This window comes from Piliocolobus tephrosceles, chromosome 7 (assembly GCF_002776525.5).
Source record: "Piliocolobus tephrosceles isolate RC106 chromosome 7, ASM277652v3, whole genome shotgun sequence".
NCBI classification, from domain to species: Eukaryota; Metazoa; Chordata; class Mammalia; order Primates; family Cercopithecidae; genus Piliocolobus; species Piliocolobus tephrosceles.
Window position 1 is genome coordinate 68,999,041 of NC_045440.1, and position 20,388 is coordinate 69,019,428.

At 37.9% G+C, this 20,388-nt stretch overlaps 1 protein-coding gene across 2 annotated transcripts in view; it reads left to right on the top strand.

The window, feature by feature from the left end:
• Positions 1-20,388, top strand: part of PREX2 (phosphatidylinositol-3,4,5-trisphosphate dependent Rac exchange factor 2) — a 286,976-nt gene that overhangs the window by 36,880 nt on the left and 229,708 nt on the right. The gene's annotated exons all lie outside the window — the stretch shown is intronic.

Genomic DNA, 20,388 nt, shown 5'->3' on the forward strand with positions numbered 1-20,388 from the left:
TTAATAATGTTTCTCTATACTTCTACAAAACTATTGATGATTTTGTCATTTTAAGTGGAAAGTTTATGGCTTTACCTTAGCAATTTAAAGTTGTCTCAGTATTGCATAAAGATAGCTTTGTTATTCTTTAATTATTCAATGTGTTTTTGCTGAATTCAGTGACCTTCTGAAGATTCAAAATTATCCTCTGGCGGTGGAAGTGTACCTAAATAAGCATTTAAAATAACTTGTCTAGAGCCACTTTTCGAGAAATGTCACATTCTGTAAACAATTGTCTCCATATGTTTCTAAAGATGCAGCTGATAGATTCAAAATGCAGGCATGTTTACAAACAAAATATTTTCTGCTAGATAGACCAATAATTTCTGAATTTTAAGACTTTGTAAGCTGCTCATCTGTAAAAATGTAAACCTCTGGAGTGAATCTTTTTTTTTTTTTCGAGACAGTCTTGCTGTGTTGTCCAGGCCGGAGTGCAGTGTCACCATCTTGGCTCACTGCACCCTCTGCCTCCTGGGTTAAAACGAGTCTTGTGCCTCAGCCTGCTAAGTAGCTGGGATTACAGGCATGCGCCACCACACCCACCTAATTTTTATACTTTTCGTAGAAATGGGGTTTCACCATGTGGCCCAGGCTGGTCTTGATCTCCTGTCCTCAAGTGATCTGCCCATCTTGGCCTCTCAAAGTGCTAGGATTATAAGTGTGAGCCACTGTACCAGGCCTGGAGTGAATCTTAGTCCTAGTGTTGCTGGGTATGGGTGATGCTGTCTGTGCCATAGGTCAGTGGCTGTCAAGCCTGTCTGTGTATTAGAATCACCATGGGAGATTAAAAAAAAAAAAAAAAAAAAAGAACTAGGTCAACTCCAATGGATTCTGATTTACATGGTCTTGGATAGGGCCTGGGAATTGTTTTGCCTTTTAAAAATGTGCTCCCAGGTGGTTTTATTTTTTAATTTTTTGTTTTTTTGAGTCTGATTCTCACTCTGTCACTCAGGCTGGAGTGCAGTGGCATGATCTCAGCTCACTGCAACCTCCGCCTCCCAAGTTCAAGCAATTCTCCTGCCTCAGCCTCCCAAGTAACTGAGATTGCAGGCGCCTGCCACCATGACAGGTGGTATTTTATAGTATTTTTAGTAGAGATGGGGTTTCACCAAATTGGCCAGGCTGGTCTCAAACTCTTGACCTCAGGTGATCTGCCCACCTCGGTCTCCCAAAGTGCTCTGATTACAGGCGTGAGCCACCGTGCCCAGCCTCCCAGGTGGTTTTAATGTGCAGCCAGGGGTAAGACCCACAGTTAGCCTTAAAAGGGAATGTTAGGCATTAGTGATACGGTATCAGTTTCAGTACTAAGCTCACCTCACCCAAGATCCCCAGCAGCCTACCTAGATCATGCTACTGGGCCCTTGGGCCATCCACTTTGTTTGAGAGCTTCCCAGAGGTCACAGCTCTACACACACTGCCATGGAGGGATTCTGAACTAACCCGATTTGTGTGTGTCAGTGAGTTTTCCTTAATCATAGTAATATTTATGGAGGCACTGGGCTATATCCTTCATTTTAGAATCATGTTTAATTCTCCCCGAAACCCCACAAACTAGTTATTATACTTCTATTAGGAGAAAACAAAAGAGCAGTAAGAAGAAGGAAAGAATACACCTAAGCTCATACGACTCTTAAGTGGTAGAATTTAAACCCAAGCACTCAGACTCCAGAGTTCATATGCTTCATCTTTGTACCTGGAGGTTCAAATCAAACACTTGTGGGGCAAGGTGGAGAGCAAAAATGAATACATTAGTCCATACACACATTGCTATAAGGAAATACCCAAGACTGGGTCATTTATAAAGGAAAGAAGTTTAATTGACTCACAGTTCAGCATGGCTGAGGAGGCCTCAGGAAACTTACAATCATGGTGGAAGGTAAAGGGGAAGCAAGCACCTTCTTCACAAGGTGGCAGGAAGGAGAAGTGCCCAGCGAAGTGGGAAGAGCCCCATATAAAATCATCAGATCTCGTGAGAATTACTAACGATCATGAGAATAGCATGGGGGAAACCACTCCCATGATTCAATTACCTCCACATGGTCTCTCCCTTGACACGTGGGGACCTGGTCTCTCCCTTGACACGTGGGGACCATGGGGATTATGGGAATTATAATTCAAGATGAGATTTGGGTGGTGACGCAAAGTCTAACCATATGAATGAGCAAAGCTGTTCAGGGGTAAACATTAGGGAGTGGTGGTGACTGAGGAACAGTCCCAAGACCCCCAGTAGATTTCTGAAACTGCAGATAGTACTGAACCCTATATGCTGTTTGTTCCCCTCTGCATAAATACTATGATTGTTTAGTTTATAAATCAGGTACAGTAGGAGACTAATAACAATAACTAAGAAAATAGAACAATTATACTAGGGATAAAGGGGGACTACTGTATTTGTCCATTTTATGCTCATTCTACTTGTTTTGATTACTGTACCTTTATAACAAGTCTTGAAATCAGGGAATATAAGTTTTCTAACTTTCCTTTTTTTTCCCCAAAATTGTTTTGCCCATTCTAAATCTTCTGTATTTCTCTATAAAATTTAGAACTAGTTTGCCAGTTTCTTCAAAAGAATGTAATACTGATATTTTGAGTGGGCTTGTGGTGAATCTATAGATCAATTTTGGAAAGCTCAATATTTTTAAGTTATCAGTTCTCAATATTTTAAGATATCTTAATTGATATCCGTTCTCCATATCTTAAAATATATATTGTCTTACAAAATATTTATTTCTCCCAAGATCATGATATATTTTTCTATCGTTTCTTTCTAATATCTTAAAAATATTGAGCTCTTCAATCCGTGAACGTGTTAGCTCTCCATTTAGATGCTATTACAAATGATAATATTATTATTTTAAGATTTTTATCATGGTATTTTTAAAACGTTTTACCTTTTATTCATTTGTTCACCACTAGATTCAAATGTTTGAATGCGGGAGCAGGACTTACCCTTCTGCTGGGCTTGGGATTGGAGTACGGCTGAGGATCAGGAAATCTTTTTAAATATTTTATAGCCTGGTTGTCAACCTGTGAGAGATCTCATTGGCTCTGCAGCTGTGTTGTCAACTTTTTGCATTGCTGAGGAGTCTTCTTAGTGCGTTAGTCCCATCCTGGCTTTCTATATCTCAGAAGTTCTCTTTCTATCCTGCCACCCTGAACCCTGGAAGGTCTCAGAAGGATGCCTCTAAGCTCCGCTGCCTGGCCTCCAGTTTTTAGTGGGTCCTGCCTTAAAGTGGGGAAAGTTCTGTGTGCCCCATGGGGGACCTTTCTTATTTCCCCTGCCCTGTCCCCAACCTTCAACGTGCTTTAGCACTTGGTGAAGGCTTACTGGCTAGTGCATGTAAGCTTAGCTTGTATCTAGGGCTCCTTGGAATTCTAATTTCATATGCAGCCTCTAAAAGTTCCTGAATCCAGGTACGTTGGCTCATGCCTGTAATCCCAACACTTTGGGAAGCCAAAACAGGAGGGTCGCTTGAGGTGAGGAGTTCAAGACCAGCCTGAGCAACACAGTGAGACACTGTCTCTAGAAAAAAAAACCAAAAAATTTCGCTAGGCATGGTGGTGCATACCTGTAGTACTAAGTACTCAGGTGGTGACGAGGTGGGAGGGTTGCTTGAGCCCAGGAGTTCGAGGCTGCAGTGAGCTATGAATATACCATTGTACTCCAGCCTGGGTGACAGATTGAGACCCTGACTCTAACACAAAAACCAACAAAAAATTTAAAGTTCCCGAAAACTTCAGCTGATTTCTCTGTGCTCTGATCTGTGGTGAATTCACACTCCTGCTGCAGCTAGTGCTGCAGGTTTGAGAAGAGCCATAGGTCCTTTTTCACTTATGAAGGGCTTGACACTTTCTGGAATTTATTTCCTTTAGGTTTCTTTGCATCATTCGCTTTCTGAAAGAGAGCGATTTTGTAACTTATGTAGCTTGTTCTGCTTGTTAGTGTGGGAGCAATGGTCTCTTGCAACTTTCTACCTCTCAGTTGAAATACATAAATTCTGGGTAAAGCTTTTAAAAATATTTATTTAAGATACATGGAGGAAAAATCAGATCTAAACTGAAGGAGATTGAGAAACAAAAACCATTCAAAAGATCAACAAACCCAGTAGTTGGGTTTTTGAAAAAATTAGTAGGATAGATAGGCTGCTGGGTAGACTAATAAAGAGGAAAAGAGAGAAGATTCAAATAAACAGAATTAGAAACAACAGGATGGTTCCTCTGACCTAGAGAAATACAAACAACCATCAGAGACTACTGTGAATATGAACTAGAAAAACTAGAAGAGATGGGTAAATTCTTGGACACACCCATTCTCCCAAGACTGAACCATGAAGAAATTGATTCCCTGAACAGACCAATATTGAGCTCCAAAATTGAATCAGTAATGAATAGCCAACCAACCAAAAAAAAAAAAAAAAAAAAAAAAAAGCCCAGAACCAGACAGATTCATAGCCAAATTCTACTAGACATACAAAGAAGAGCTGGTAGCATCCTACTGAAACTATTTCAAAAAAATCGAGGAGGAGCAACTTTTACACAACTCATTCTATGAGGCCAGCATCATCCTGAAGAAAACCTGGCAGAGACACACCAATAAAAAGAAAACTTTAGGCCAATATTCTTGATGAACATTGATGCAAAAATCCTCAACAAAATACTTACAAACTGAATCCAGCAGTACATCAAAAAGCTTGTTCGTCATGATCAAGTGGGCTTTATCTCTGGGATGCAAGGTTGGTTCAACATAATGTAAATCAATAAATGTGATTCATCACATAAAACAGAACTACAGACCAAAACCACGTGATTATCTCAATAGATGCAGAAAAGGCTTTTGATAAAATTCAAGACCCCTTCATGTTAAAAATCTCTCAATAAACTAGGTATTGAAGGAACATGCCTCAAAATAATAAAAGCCACCTATGACAAACCCACAACCAACATTATACTGAATGGGCAAAAGCTGGAAGCATTTGCCTTGAAAACTGGCACAAGGATGCCCTTTCTCACCACTCCTATTCAACATAGTATTGGAAGTCCTGGTCAGGGCAATTAGGCAACAGAAATAGGAAGAGAGGAAGTTAAACTATCCCTATTTGCAGATGACATGATCCTACATCTATAAAACTGTACTATCTTAACCCCAAAGCTCCTTAAGCTGATAAACAATTTTAGCAAAGTCTCAGAATACAAAATTAATGTGCAAAAATTATTAACATTCCTATACATCAACAACAGTTAGGCGAGAGAGAGCCAAATCGGGAATGCAATTCCATTCACAGTTGCCACAAAACAAACAAACCTAGGTATACACCTAACCAGGGAGGTGAAAGATCTCTACAACGGGAATTACAAACCACCATTTAAAGAAATCAGAGATGACACAAACGAATGGAAAAACATTCCATGCTCATGGATAGGAAGAATCAATATCATTTAAATGTCCATACTGCCCAAAGCAATTTACAAATTCAGTGTTATTCCTTTTAAATGACCAATGATATTGTTCACAGAACTAGAAAAAAAATGATTTCAACATTTACGTGGAACCAAAAACAAGCTTGAATAGCCAAGGCAATACTAAGCAAAAAGAAAGCTGGACACATCGCAGTTCCCAACCTCAAACTTTATTACAGGGCTACAGTAATCAAAACAGTATGGTACTCGTACAAAGACAGACATATAGACAAATGGAACAGAATAAAGAGCCCAGAAATAAGGCCACGTACTTATAACCATGTGATCTTTGACAAAGATGACAAAAACAAGTGATGGGGGAAAAAACTCCCTATTCAATAAATAGTGCTAGGATACCTGGCTAGCCATCTGCAGAAGATTGAAACTGAACGTCTTCCTTACACCATATACAAAGTTAACTCAAGGTGGATTAAAGGCTTAAATGTAAATCCACACCTATGGAAACCTTGGAAGACAACCTAGGCAATACCATTCTGGACGTAGAAACTCACAAATATTTCATGATAAAGATGCCAAAGCAATCATAACAAAAGCAAAAATTGACAAATAGGATCTAATTAAACTTAAGAGCTTTCCTGGGTGGAGCTACTGAGTACTATAGACCAGGAAGACTTTAGCTGGGCCCTGGTAACAGCTGGAACCTGTTAACTCAAAGTGGGTGCTCAATTGTATCTTGTTCTGTAATGTGGTCGTCTTAAGTTACTTGCTGTAATTAGGATCAGAGGAAAGGAGTTCTGGAGAATTTTCTTCTAGGAGCAATATTCCGTTGCAGAAATATAAGATTACTCAAATTCTGTGATATTTATTCAGTTAGGAAAAAGTCAGTACCATCACCCAAGTTAACGTTAAAGAGAAGAGAATTTCTTTGCTAAAAGATGTGAAAAGAGTGACATCCTTTTCTAAGGCAGGGATGGAAACTTTGGAAATCAGATTTAGAAACTGAGTATAATTTGGTTCCTATTTCAGCCTCCACAGGAGGTCTTCTGGCTTTTGTTTTGTTTTGTTTTGTTTGTTTTTGAGACAGTCTCACCCTGTTGCCAGGCTGGAATGCAGTGGTGCCATCTCAGCTCACTGCAACCTCCGACTCCCTGGTTCAAGCGATTCTCCTGCCTCAGCCTACCAAGTAGCTGGGACTACAGGCGTGAGCCACTACGCCTGGCTAATTTTTGTATTTTTAGTGGAGATGGGGCTTCATCATGTTTGGCCTGACTGTTTTAACTCACCTGTGGGAAAGAGTGGGCGGAATATATGCAGCTTGGCAGTGAGAGAGCTGGGGCTGGGTCAAGTGAGGATTGAATCCAGGCTCCTTCATTTCCTGACTGTTCCACCTTGGAGAAGCTACTTAATTTCCTTCAGACTCAGTTTCTCCATTACTAAAATGAAGCTAAGATTACTTCCAGCCTCACAGGATTACTGAAGCATGAATTGAGATAATTTGTACGGCTGGTGAAAAATGAATACTTTATCATCTTTGCTATGACTATTTATGATAGAAAAAGTAAGTTCAAATGGTGACCTTCATTTTTCTCTCTCTGCCTTTCTTGATTTCCCTGACTTTCTGGCAATGGGTAGTTATTTCAAGTTCATTCTTTCTTGTGTACTTTCATTTACTATTTAATGAATGGACATCACAGCTGTGCACATCCTTATTGACTTTGACTCTGTTGAAAAATCAAAACTATATTTCTTCGCACTGATAAAAGGACCATGTCAACTGATATGAAACATTCTCCTTACTTTAGATAAACTTAGTATTGATGCAAGTAATTTCTTGCTCAAAATACTTTTTAATATTTTTCTTAAGTATTTGTAATCTCTAAAAATACATTAATGTCTGAATCCATATTCCCTCAGGTATGGGCATTTGACATTGAGAGGTTTTCATTTATTTGTATCACACTGGAATAAAAAAGAATTATAAACCAAGCATGGCCACATCTCATTCATTCTTAATTTATTAAATAGAACATAATAAGAAATCAATTGACATTATTTCCTGCTAATATTTTTTGATGGCTTTCCTACTTCAGCCCACAGAAGGGGAGATTTTAATGAAGTAACAGAAAATGGAAGAAATCGCCATGTAGCTCTCCCATAAATGGTGTTTTAAATAATTTCGAGAAATGGAAAAGGATTCTTTGGATAAGAGGGGATTCCTTATTGATTGAAATTGCTTTTGTGTTGATTGAATCTGTTGTGTTGCTTTATGTATTGCTTTGATAAGATCCGTTGCTGTGTCTCCTTCAACCCTGTTCTCCCCAGAGTCTCTCCCATGCCAGTAAATGGCACTGGTGTTCATGCAGATGCTCGGGCAAAAAACTTAGGCGGCAACCTTGATTTCTCTCTTCCTCTCACAATTCACAGTCAATCCATGAGCAAATCCTGCCAGCAATAACTTCATAACATAAGCAGATTTTGACTGCTCCTCACCACCTTACACACAGCACCATCATCTTTCACTTGTCTTATTTCAATGGAAACCTAGGTGGCCCTCTCCATAGCCAGTTCTCCACGAAGTAGCTGGGGTGAGCTTCACACCAACTCTGCTTACAGACTTTCAATGGTTGCCCATCACACTGAGAATAAAATGAACTCTCCACTGCCATCCCCCAGGCCCTCCATGACCTGCCCTCACCTAACAACCACTTCTCAAATGGCTCTTTTTCTCCCTTTTGCCACACACAGTCTGTCCTTCCTTTGGGTCATACATACCCCTACTTCACTCCAATTGTTGGTGCATTTGTCCATGGATCCTTCTTAGATATTCCCATGCATTGTACTCTCACTTCCTTAAAGTCTCTCCTGAAGTGATGCCTCTTCTAAGAAGCCTTTCCATTCACTTGTTTTATTTTTCTTCATAGTACTTACCATCATCTGAACTTGCATTGTCCATTTAGTGGTTTATTCATCTTTTGCACATCCATTCCCTAGAATGCACACTCACTGAGGGCAAGGAACTGGCCTTTCCATTGTTACTTACCTAGTGCTGAGAACAGAGCCTGGCGTAGAGTGGGTTCACAGTGACTGTCTCATACAATGAGGATATTATTCCATTTTGTCTAATGACAAGAGGTAAAAATACACAGATAATTTCAGGACATATGCATTAGTTTCCCAATGGGACACTTACCCTCAGTTGATTTTGGGATATATTGTTGAATATGCATTTTAAAATTCAATTCCTACCATTATTCTTTGACCAGAATGTACAAGTTTACAGTTGACCTGCAGAGAGCTACTCATTAGCAGTTTGCTGGTCCTCTAAGCTCCTGTATGCTCAGCCTCCCCCACTGCCCTGGTGCAGCCCTGGCTAAGCTGGAGGGTAAGAGGAGCCTCCTCTTCCCTAGCAGGCATGGTCTGGAGTTAGTTTTGCTGTCCTAAATTAGGTATCCTGGGATGAAGGGAGGCACCACTTTCCCCACTGAGATGTAGATTAACCTGTCTCAACAGTGTCCATCCACTCTATACAATTAGATTCTATCCTCACTCTTGATTTTTATTCCAGTTTTTTAAATCAGGCCTGGGGCTAAAACCTAAATCCCACTGCATTTGGAAGAAATCAATTATATCCTATTAGATACTAACCTTTCTTCACAACCATTTTTATTCCTACTCCACCTCAAGCAGCATCCATCGGGGTCACCTTTAGACCAGTGACCAGCTACTATATGCCATCTCTCTAGAGTGAATCCTGTCACTGTTGCCTGGAGTCTACTTGCTGAGCCTCTTGGGGCGTCCAGACTATACCCCCCAATATTGAACCTAGTTCAGATTAGATTTCAATTTACCATGACCTTTTACATATTATGTGCACGTTTAAGCTTTAAACTCTGCAAATAATTGCCCTAAACCAGATTAATTATCACACCCAGCCTAGGGAAAGTTTCATTTACATCCCCAAAAGGTTGCTTATTGAGTACCTGAGGTGATTCAGATCCTGTGAAACAGGAAAACTGTTGATGTTAGGGGTATTTGGGATTTTGCAGTAGTTGAACAAGTCTGCTGCATCTTTGTGGTTATGTAACAAAACTCATAGACAAAGCTATATAGACAGACACTAAATTTTTTTGATGGTTAAGTTTCATAACCAGGTCAGAAAAAAAGTGCTTAAAATATTTGCTAATTATCATAGCTTTTTTTTTTTTTCCTGTGGAAGTAAAAGTTTCCTTGTTTATTTGTACCTAACTTGCTTCATGAATATTCAGCTGTCAATGGAGCTGCAAGCCAATATTCATAGAAATGAACTCATTAGGAGCATTTTGTTGGCTGCTATTTAACTCGTGAAGTATGTAGAAGTATTTATGATATTTCATATTATTTTTTTCTTGATTTTTGAAACATAAAAAGATTTTTGATAATAATTGTTATCCCAGATTTTCACAGTTGAGCTTATTTAGTTTTTCTCATATTTCTTGAATTTGTAAGAAAATGCTTTCAGATATTTGACCACTTACACAGATTTTTTACAAAGTAAATTATGAATAAAATGTAATGAATGACTTAAAAGCAGTTTAAAAATGTTTTAGATATTTATACATATACAATACTTGTTCCTCCTAGTTGGTTATTAATGTCATTGATATAGCTTGCTATGTGGATGATGTAAAAAGGATGGTTCTCCTTTTTGAAGGTCTTCCTTCAGAAATTTTGCTGTTATTTAATGAAAACAACATTGAAGAAGGATATTTGGTTATAAGACACAGAAAAAAAATAGTAATAGCAGCAAACACAGACATTGACACTCGATGTACCAGTTACTTTTTTGTTTTTGTTTTTGTTTTTGAGATAGAGTCTTGCTCTGTCACCCAGGCTGGAGTGCAGTGGCATGATCTCAGCTCACTGAAAGCTCTGCCTCCTGGGTTCACACCATTCTCCTGCCTCAGCCTCCCAAGTAGCTGGGACTACAGGTGCCTGCCAACACGCCTGGCTAATTTTTTGTATTTTTAGTAGAGATGGGGTTTCACTGTGTTAGCCAGGATGGTCTCGATTTCCTGACCTCATGATCTGTCTGCCTTAGCCTCCCAAAGTGCTGGGATTACAGGTGTGAGCTACCGTGCCTAGCCCTCAGTTACTTCACATATATTAATTTGTTTAATCCTTATAGCAAGTCTATAGGCGTAGATACTATATTACTCTTATCTTACAAATATGGAAGCTCTGCCTCAGAGAGGTAAAGTTACTTATGTGGTCACACATCTAGTAGTTGGCAGAGTTGGGATTCAAACCCAGGCAGAGTGGCTCCAGAAAGCTCTTCACCACTTCATGTTGCTGATTTCTGTCACATTTTGGTAAAGACTACAAACTGGACTGCCTGCTGTCCCAATACCTGGCATTCTTTCCCCACTGATTTGAAGTGCTACCTGTTTCAAATAGTAAATTCTACATACTCAGGATATTTCCTGGACTGTCCCTGTGCCATTGATCTATTAATATTTGTCCGTATCAGCCCAGCACTAACCGTTTTAGTTACTTTATACTAATTCCTTTTAGGAATAGTGTATGAGTCAAATGGAAAAGGAAAGGAAACAAATTGCAGACTAAGGAAGGGGTGATATGTTGAATGAAGAGGGTAAAGACAATATTTGGTCATGAGAGAAGGAGAGAATATGGTGAGTCAGAAAGGGCCATAGGATACTGACATGTATTTTCAGTCAAATGTGTTTTAAGGATGATGGTGGACAATTTTAGAAGTCAGTTTTAAAGAAAAGATAAAGTAAGTGCCTAAGTTTCTGAGGTATAAAAGTTGGAGACAAGTTGATATGGTTTGGCTGTGTCCCCACCCAAACCTCATCTTGAATTGTAGCTCACATAATCCCCATGTGTGGTGGGAGGGACCCGGTGGGAGGTGATAGAATCATGGGGGCATGCCTTTTCCATACTGTTGTGGTGATAGTGAATAAGTCTCTTGAGATATGATGGTTTTATAAAGGGGAATTCCCCTGCACACACTGTCTTGACTGCCGCCATGTAAGATGTGTCTTTGCTCCTCCTTGGCCTTCTGCTATGATTGTGAGGCCTCCCCAGCCACGTGGAACTGTGAATCCATTAAACCTCTTTCTCTTTATAAATTACCCAGTCTTGGGTATGTCTTCATAGCAGTATGGAAATGGACTAACACACAAAATAAATGTGTTTAAAGAATACAACAAATTCATGTTAATTGAAATAAATATTTATTATGAAACCAGTTTATAAATCTTTCTTTTATACCTCATGGATTGCACGGTGAGTTAGATCAGAGTGTGAGATGAAGGAGGGGGGTGGCCGTCAGGTAGCAACAGATCTTCAGGTTGGGATCCTCATTCATTTCTCTGGGTTTTCTGGCATTAAATACTTTTCCTTCTCCACTGCTTACATTTCCTTTTCATGGGAACTGCATTCTTGAATAACGACTAAAACAGGAATAGTGTTCTGCACTGTAAATTCGGGAAATGACCAGTTTCCTGTGCCAGAGAAAAATATGTACTTGAGCCTATTATCTATACAATGTACTTTGTACTTCCCACTTACCCTTTTCTTTCATTGTGCTGTGTTGTTCAAGTGATCTGATATCAGCGTAAATTCCTGACCAGCACAATATGAAGTATTATTATATGGGAGACATAATTGTCTACTGGCATCTCTGTATAAATATTTGTATAATATTAAAAATAAGGCAATTTAACAGGGAGCTCTTAAGAAAAAAGTTACAATTATGTTCATGTAAGCTTCTGAACTGCATTTAGAAATCCATTTTGTGTCATGTTTTTCACCAGCTGACACCATGAAACATAATTTTATATGAAATGATACCAGAAAAATTGTGGGATATATGAAATATCTTTATTTCTTTGTTATAATTCTGAGCCTCATTAAAAGTTTATTTTCATCTGACATTAAGTTTCCTTACATGTATAATGACATGTGATACATAAATACATTTTAATTTACATTTTGTAAACCTGTCTTATAAATTATTTTTGTTTAAGTGTTCCATGGGTGCTGCAAAGAGATGATAGCACCCAGAAGAAGGCAGCTTCCTTCTTCTTTTCTGAACCTGGCTTTTCTGTAGAGGTCTTTTCAGATCAGGTTGTCGTTTTACTTCCAGCCTGTGTGCTTCTGGTCCATGCCTTGTTCTTGTGACATCTCATTGAAATTAAAGCTATGGTCTGACCAAACTTCACATGCATTCTTCCATTTTTATTAATACCTTGTGCTCTAAGTTCTTTCAAGGATTGAAGACATAGACAACAATCCCTATTAGTACCTTAGAGTTTGATCCTCAATAAACTTTTTGTATCTTCTACTCTTTGTGAATCTCCAAATTTCTGCAATGGGTGGAAGATAAATGTATGAATAGCGAGATTGACATGTGTACCAAACATCTGGGGGCTAGCCTGGGATCCTGAGCAGAAAAGATCCACTACATTGTGGAAGATCCAATTGTTAAAAAGTAAACACAGAATTTTTGCCTCAATACCTTGAATTATATTACTTGTTCTGATATCAAGGACTTCTCCAGAAAGTAGAGTCTGTTGGATTAATTTACTGTTAATATAGGAACAGAAAGGAGGAGAAAGGGGCCTTAACTTACCCCTTAGTTCTGTTCTCTCTAGTGTTAGTAATAATTACCACAGTAGAAGTAATGGGACTATGGCTGTGGATGTAGTAATAGTGGATAGTGATAATAGCCGCAGTAGCAGAAGTATCAGATAACATTTATTGGGCCCTATTTGTGTGCTAGCACTTTGCAAAGTGCTAACTATCATTACCTCCATGTAATCATCTCCACCTCTCTGTGAGGCACATATGATTATTAACCTGATTTAATGGGTGAGGAAACTGAGACTTGAAAGCATCTGGCCTCTCATAAATGCTCACCACAGAGCTGAACTCCACCGAGGAGACATTCTGCATCTGTATATGTTTGAGTGGGTATTTCTAGGTATGTCCGGGGAAGAAGGTGGTGGGTTAATTTTGAAAGCTTCCAAACAGCCCACTATAAACATCATACACTTCCTAATCTTCGTTTTTTTTGAAACTGATTTCTCCCTAGGGTTTGGTGCATCCCTGACCATTCAGGAAAGAGACATGAATCACCCAAAACAATACAAGGAACCCAAGATCTTCATGAATCAAATGATACTTGGAATGAATACACCAATAAGAATTTATTGCCAAAAAGTTACTTTATTTAAAAAAATTAAATAAAGAACATGGAATTGTTTCAATCCTTGAGAAAACTAGCTGTGTACATGCCTACCAGAGCTATCTCTAACAAAAGATATCACTTCTAAGAGTAAATATCTCGCTTAATTTTAGATTCCCTGGGGAACTAAGAGTTAAGTAAAACGTGCACCAATTTTCTTAGGTTTATTTTTAAGTATTTTTGTTTTAGCTTTTTTTTTTCTCTGATCATGGGAGTACATTTTCACTCAAGCACTTCAAGATCAAATGCTATTTTAAAACTTAGAACTCTGGAGTGATCAGTATTAAAAATTTATGAGTCAAAAGAACCTTGACAAAACCTTAAGACTATGGCTGGAAATGGAAATGGCTACGGCTACAGAGATTCCCAAGTCGAAAAAAAAAAAAAAAAAAATGAGTAAAATGGGCTTTGTATTAAAAAAAATAACAACATTACTATTAGAATACATGACAATTAACATTCAGCTTTGGTGTACATGATGATAGGGAGTAGTGGTGACTGTGGCAAAATTAAGAGAACATATGGCTTCTTCAGCTCCAACTTATTCAGGTAGATAGGCCCTGTGTTAATTTTCTCCAAGTGTTTGAAGAGAGGCTGTAATTATTGACTTTTATATGAATACCACTATTTTAAAAAAAAGTCAGCAATTGAATCAATTTTTTTGTTTGTTTGTTTGTTTTTGAGACGGAGTCTTGCTCTGTCCTCCAGGCTGGAGTGCAGTGGCGTGATCTTGGCTCACTACAAGCTCCGCCTCCTGGGTTCACGCCATTCTCCTGCCTCAGCTTCCCGAGTGGCTGGGACTACAGGCACCCGCCACCGCGCCTGGCTAATATTTTGTATTTTTGGTAGAGACGAGGTTTCACCATGGTCTAGATCTCCTGACCTCCTGATCTGCCCAAAAGTGCTGGGATTACAGGCGTGAGCCATAGCGCCAGGCCTGAATCAATGTTTTAACCACATAGTGCTGTGTTAAAATCTACCTGTACTGCTTTCGACCTCTGCTTTAGACCAACTCATTGCTTTAGGCCATTGGAAGCAAAATATCCTGTTAAAATAATAATTTTATAGGCTGAGGAGTGAGATGAGTTTGTGGGTGTCAAGACTGCAGAAACAAACTGTAAGTTAAACGCAACAACAAAATTAAACATTTAAGAAATTAACAAAAAACACACTTAAGAAAAGATGGCATTTATTATAGTATTTCACTACAGCCATCTCACTAACTTTCACCTTTGATTTTAGTAATTTTATGCATAACTGTAATTCTATCAATAATGGTCCTGATTTCTGTTTCATCTTCTGTTCAGTTTTACTATTGACTGTCCTGTCACCCAAGTATTAAATATCTTCACAACTCTGTGCCTTGTATATAATGTACCAATCATATGCTGACAAATGATGAATTGTTTCCCCTGAAAATTCCTGAAGAACGCAGTTCTTTCATATTTATTTTTTGTTATATTGAGGTCAAATAGAATACACTATAACAATATGATAGTTATCTTCACATCTTTCTTGGTCAAGTTCCAGCCAAGGGAGGTTTTTATTTTTATTTTTTAATTTGGATGTTATAATGAAAAATTATCTTCACCTAAGCTCTGAGATGATAGTGGTGTTCATTTTGAATTAATAATTGGTCTGAAAAAGAGTAAAACATCTTTTGGTGGGAAATTGAGCAGATACTAGACTCTCAATAACTGACACAAAAAATCCTTTTGTTTCTGAATCACAAGGAAACAGCAACAATCAAGAGGCTTTCACTGGCGATTCAGACATGCTGTTTGGGAATCACTGCAATCTCTTTAGGCGTTTATTTGAGTAATCCAGGTGTGGGATATTTTAACGATTTGTAGAGTGATAAATGCCCACGAGGCTGAGTCTTAGATACTACTGGACTACTAACAAATGATTTATTATTCTGTAAGTTTTTGGAGTTTTGTGTGGATTGAATGTTGTCATGGAAGTTTAGGGACAAACCACGATCTATTTCAAAGATGGAAAGATGCTGCTCATATTCTGTAGGAACAAAGTAACATCATTTTATAATTATCGTTCATTGTATCCGAGTGGGAAAGAGATTACTAGACATCCTGTGAGCACAGGACAGTCCTTCACCACAAAGGTTTAATTTAAATAAAGGTTTAATCTAGCTCCAAATGTCAATAATATCAAGACTGATAAACCACATCATATGGTGATAGAAGAGGAAAAGATTATGTGCTATCCTATATTCCAAGTTATTAATGAGTATTTGGGAAGTTAATACACTAGGGAAATTAATGCAATGCAGTCTGGTGGTCTTCATAAATGAAAACCATTTGAGTTAAGAACAAAAGTCGTCAGTCTTTCCAGAAGTTTATTGAGCAGTTACCAAGTGCCAGATGTTGCTGTAGGTGCTGGGGATATCCCAGGGGACAAAGCAGATAGGCTCTGCGTTCACGAAGCTCCCATCCAAATGTGGGAGACGGACAGTAAACAAATATATAAAATGATCCTGTCCTTGTGCCTTTTGCCTTCCCCATCTCCACACTGTCTCCAATGGACTAGGGCTGGTCATTTATTCTCTCTATATATGCTTTCCCTGAGTTACATCTTTGTGCCAGTGACAATCAGGGCTTTTTACTGTAAGCCCTGATCCCTGCCTTAGAACTTCACGTTGGAATGGCTAACCCCCTACTCATGATCTCCATACTGGCGCCCAATAGAAATCTGAGACCCAACAGGTCCAGAGCAAACTCAATTCTCCCACCCCAAAACCTTCTTCACTTTCAGTCTTCTCCATTCCAATGATGCCAGTACCAACCAGGTGTTCATGAAAACCCAAATGACAAACTTCTTTCATTTATTAGGACCAGACAAAGCCCTTATCTTCCAAAGAACTGTGATGTGATAATATTGTTTTAAGTTAAAGGGTAAAAGGAAAATATTTACCCTTATTGTTTTTTTCTCATTTATTTTCATGAAATTAGTACAGTCTTTTTTCCTGCAACAGTGGGGTCCCTCTTAAATTTTTCCTATTTCACCTTTATATATACAATTTATTTATCTGTATTCATATTAGATAGCCAAATCTTTAAGGTGACGGGGTGCTGCTAAATAGTCTACATTCAGGATTTTGAATGTAGAATATTTGTTGGAGTAATAAGATTTAGTGCTGTATGATACGAAAATCAGATTGGTACTGGGTATCTAGAATTAAAAGTATAAATTGTTAAAATCTGCAGGACTTTTGAGAGTGATCTGTGTGTGCCTGGACTGATGAAAAGAGTGGAAAGGGCAAAAATATGTTGAAAGAGATCATTTTGTATGTTGAAATCATAAAATAGGAAAATGCATTCTGAGAATGAAGCCCGTGGTGAGCTTTGCTTTACTTTTCAACTAGCAACAGCACAAATGGGCAGACACGGATAAAAGAGATTGCTGTCATCTTCCTGTTTCATCTTAATGAGTTTCTTCCTTTTGATTCTTGATAGCAAATTTGTGACCTTTTTAGCTTTATTAAACTTTAATTGGTGGATAATATTTATCATATGCATTTACCAAAAATACAAGATAATATGGAGCAAGTTAAAGAGAAAATAAAGAGTACTCTGGGAAAAAGCCCATGACTAGAGTGAAATCTAGGAGTATTTTTTGTGGAGCCATTGTTAGAGGAATGCTGGTGAACGGAGCACATGCTCACACACGTGCAAGCTGAAAGGTCCTCGGAGGGGCATCTACGGGAGCCTCACTTCCTCTGAACGCAATTTAGCCTGTCTTTGACTCATCTGTATTGTGTCTGCATCTCCCTACCCTTCAGAGATTATTGCAACCAGTTAAATGCAGCCTTGACTGTGATTTTCATGGGTGGGAGGCGTGTCCTCTTCAGGGTACCAGCATCCCAAGTTGTTGGGTGAGAGTATGTTGTGTAGAAACAACCACTGTTTGACATTGAGTTGAAAGTCAAAGTGAAACAAGTAAACCCGATATTCCTATTAAGACTCATTTATTTCTCAAAGTCTGCTTTTATTTATTTATTTATTTATTTATTTATTTATTTATTTTAGTCTTTGAAAGAATAAACATAAAGAAATGTTCATCAGAAGATGATCTCTGGACCAACTACATCAGAATCACCTAGAGGTCCTGCTCAAAATGCAGATTTCTGGGTCCTAAATTAATCTGCTGAGTTTGACCTCTGGGGATAGGAATTTGCATTTGGAAGAAACTCTCCAAGTCTTAAACACAAGAAAAAATTTGAAACCCACTAGCATAAAAAGCTATTTTCCACAGCTTGATTTCAAATATATGTGTGTCAAGATGAATATTATCTGATTCTGATGAAATTTTGGACAAGTGGGAATGAATGCAGAGATAAAACAATGTATAGAATCCTTCATGTTTTTTTGTGACTAGGCTACTAATGCTTCCTTGATTGATATAAGAAGGATTAAATGTGCCAATTAACAGAGTCTGAAAGGACACTATAGATACTGGTTGTTAAAGGGTGATTTTGAAATGACCTATTTATTCCTAACTTTAGGAAGGAAGATTTAAACCTCTTATAGAAAATGTCAGTTTTCGTGATTTTGCGTTCTCAGCAAACATCTAAAATCTGCCTTCACTGTTGTATAAAATGAGGACCTTGGGAAAAAGAAATGCTTGGTCAGAAATGCTAACAAGTTCCAGATTTCCTTTCATATACAGTTAAACAAAAAGTTCCATATTGTCATGGAGGATAAGAAGATAAAAAACCAGATAAAGACATGGTTTACTTTCTTAGTTTGTATGTTCCCTTCTAACTCATATTTTCATTCATTGTTACTGCTTCCTCACTTTAATTTATCCATTTCAGAATGTGACTGAGTTCAGTTTACGAAGAAAAGGTTTATAAATGTAGAGGTGAAGTTTAAGCTTTGTTTGCACGAGAGGTTACCTGTTTACTATGTGGTCAATACAAAATGTAAACTATGTAAAGTAGGCAAATAAACCACCATGTTATTTTAAGAGTAAATGGAATGATATAAAGAACACTTTTGCAATGAGTATGTGGAAAATATTCAAGAAAAACAAAACTAAAGCAAAAAGTTAAACATAATAATACTAATAACCTGAGCACTTAAAGTTAGAAAATTCTAATTTTTTCACCAATTATCATTAATTTTAGATAAGAGTTCAAAAATTATATCACTTGTTCCCAATAGACAAATTGGAGTGACATATTCATTTTATTTATTTCAGCTGATGTTGAAGAATTGAGTCTGTTCCTTCTGGTCTGACATGGTAGTTACAGAATCTGAAACATGAACTGGTTGAATCAGGAATAAATGTGGTTCTGAAGTTCATGCTAGGAGTGAGATCTTGTGGCTCATTTGGTTTATTTTAAATAAACTTGTTCCTCTTTTGATATAAGTTGTAACATGCTTATAGCCAAGACTACAAAAATTAGAAAGTGTACAAAGGTCAATTTCCTATTACCTAACGTGAACTATCCATTGCATTTTGGGAAATGCCACCTGCTGTTTTCTCAATATTATCATATACCGATATTATCCATTTGTATATCTGTATATATTCTTATGCATCTGCATATATGTATGTATGTAGCAAATATACCACTTAATAATTTTTTTAACAGACAACATTTTATAGACATCTGTCATATACACATGTACGTGTATGTATAGTTTTCATCACATTCCATTTATGATTGCACTTTTGCTATAGTAGTCTATAATTTGAATATATCATAATATGTTTAATGACTCTTTTACTGATGGTCATTTAGATTGTTTCCAATTTTTCCACTTTGGTAATAAATACAATGAATCCCCTTATTTGAATATTTTTCATAGAACAAAGTCCTAGGTAGTATTGCTGGGTCAAGAAAATGCCCATTTATTTTTATTTTTATCTTTTGAGAAAGGATCTTACTCTGTCACCCAGGCTGGAGTACAGTGGTGAGTGTGATCATGGCTCCCTGCAGCCTCAAACTCCTGGGCTCAAGTGATCCTCCCATCTCAGCCTCTTAAGTAACTAGGACTACAGGTGTGTGCCACCACACCTAGCAAACTTTAACAGTCTTTGTAAAGACAAGGTCTTGCTGTGTTGCCGAGGCTGACCTCAAACTCCTGGCCTTAAGGGATCCTGCCTAGGACTCCCAAAGTGCTAGGATTATAGATGTGAGCCACCATACTGGCTGGAAATACCCATTTAAAATTTTGAGATATATTGTCAAGTTGCCCTCTGAAATGTTGTACCATTTTATACTCTTCTTAGCCATGTCCTGAGGGTGATAATAGATGGTATCTTGAGGACATAAACCAAATTTGCTAGATGGAAATTCTTTTCTCCTTTTTCTCCCCTAAACTTTCTTTTTCGAGGCTCAACATAATGAAATTATTCTACTATTTTTTTTCTTTGTGAAAATAATAGTCTATTTAGCCATTGGTCAAAACTTAATAACCACTGAGAAGAGTCCAAATCTTTGAATTACTAAAGGGCTTATTTGCCTACCACAGAGGTATGGAGAGCCCGGACCTGAACCCAGAAATTTAAATTCTGGCTTCTTAAAAAGCTGGGGGTGGGCAATAGAGGGGAAAGGAAATTCTTTCACTCCTTCTTGAAGTGTCTTCCTGGGAAACAGTGGCTGGGATGTCTATCTATCTATCTATCTATCTATCTATCTATCTATCTATCTATCT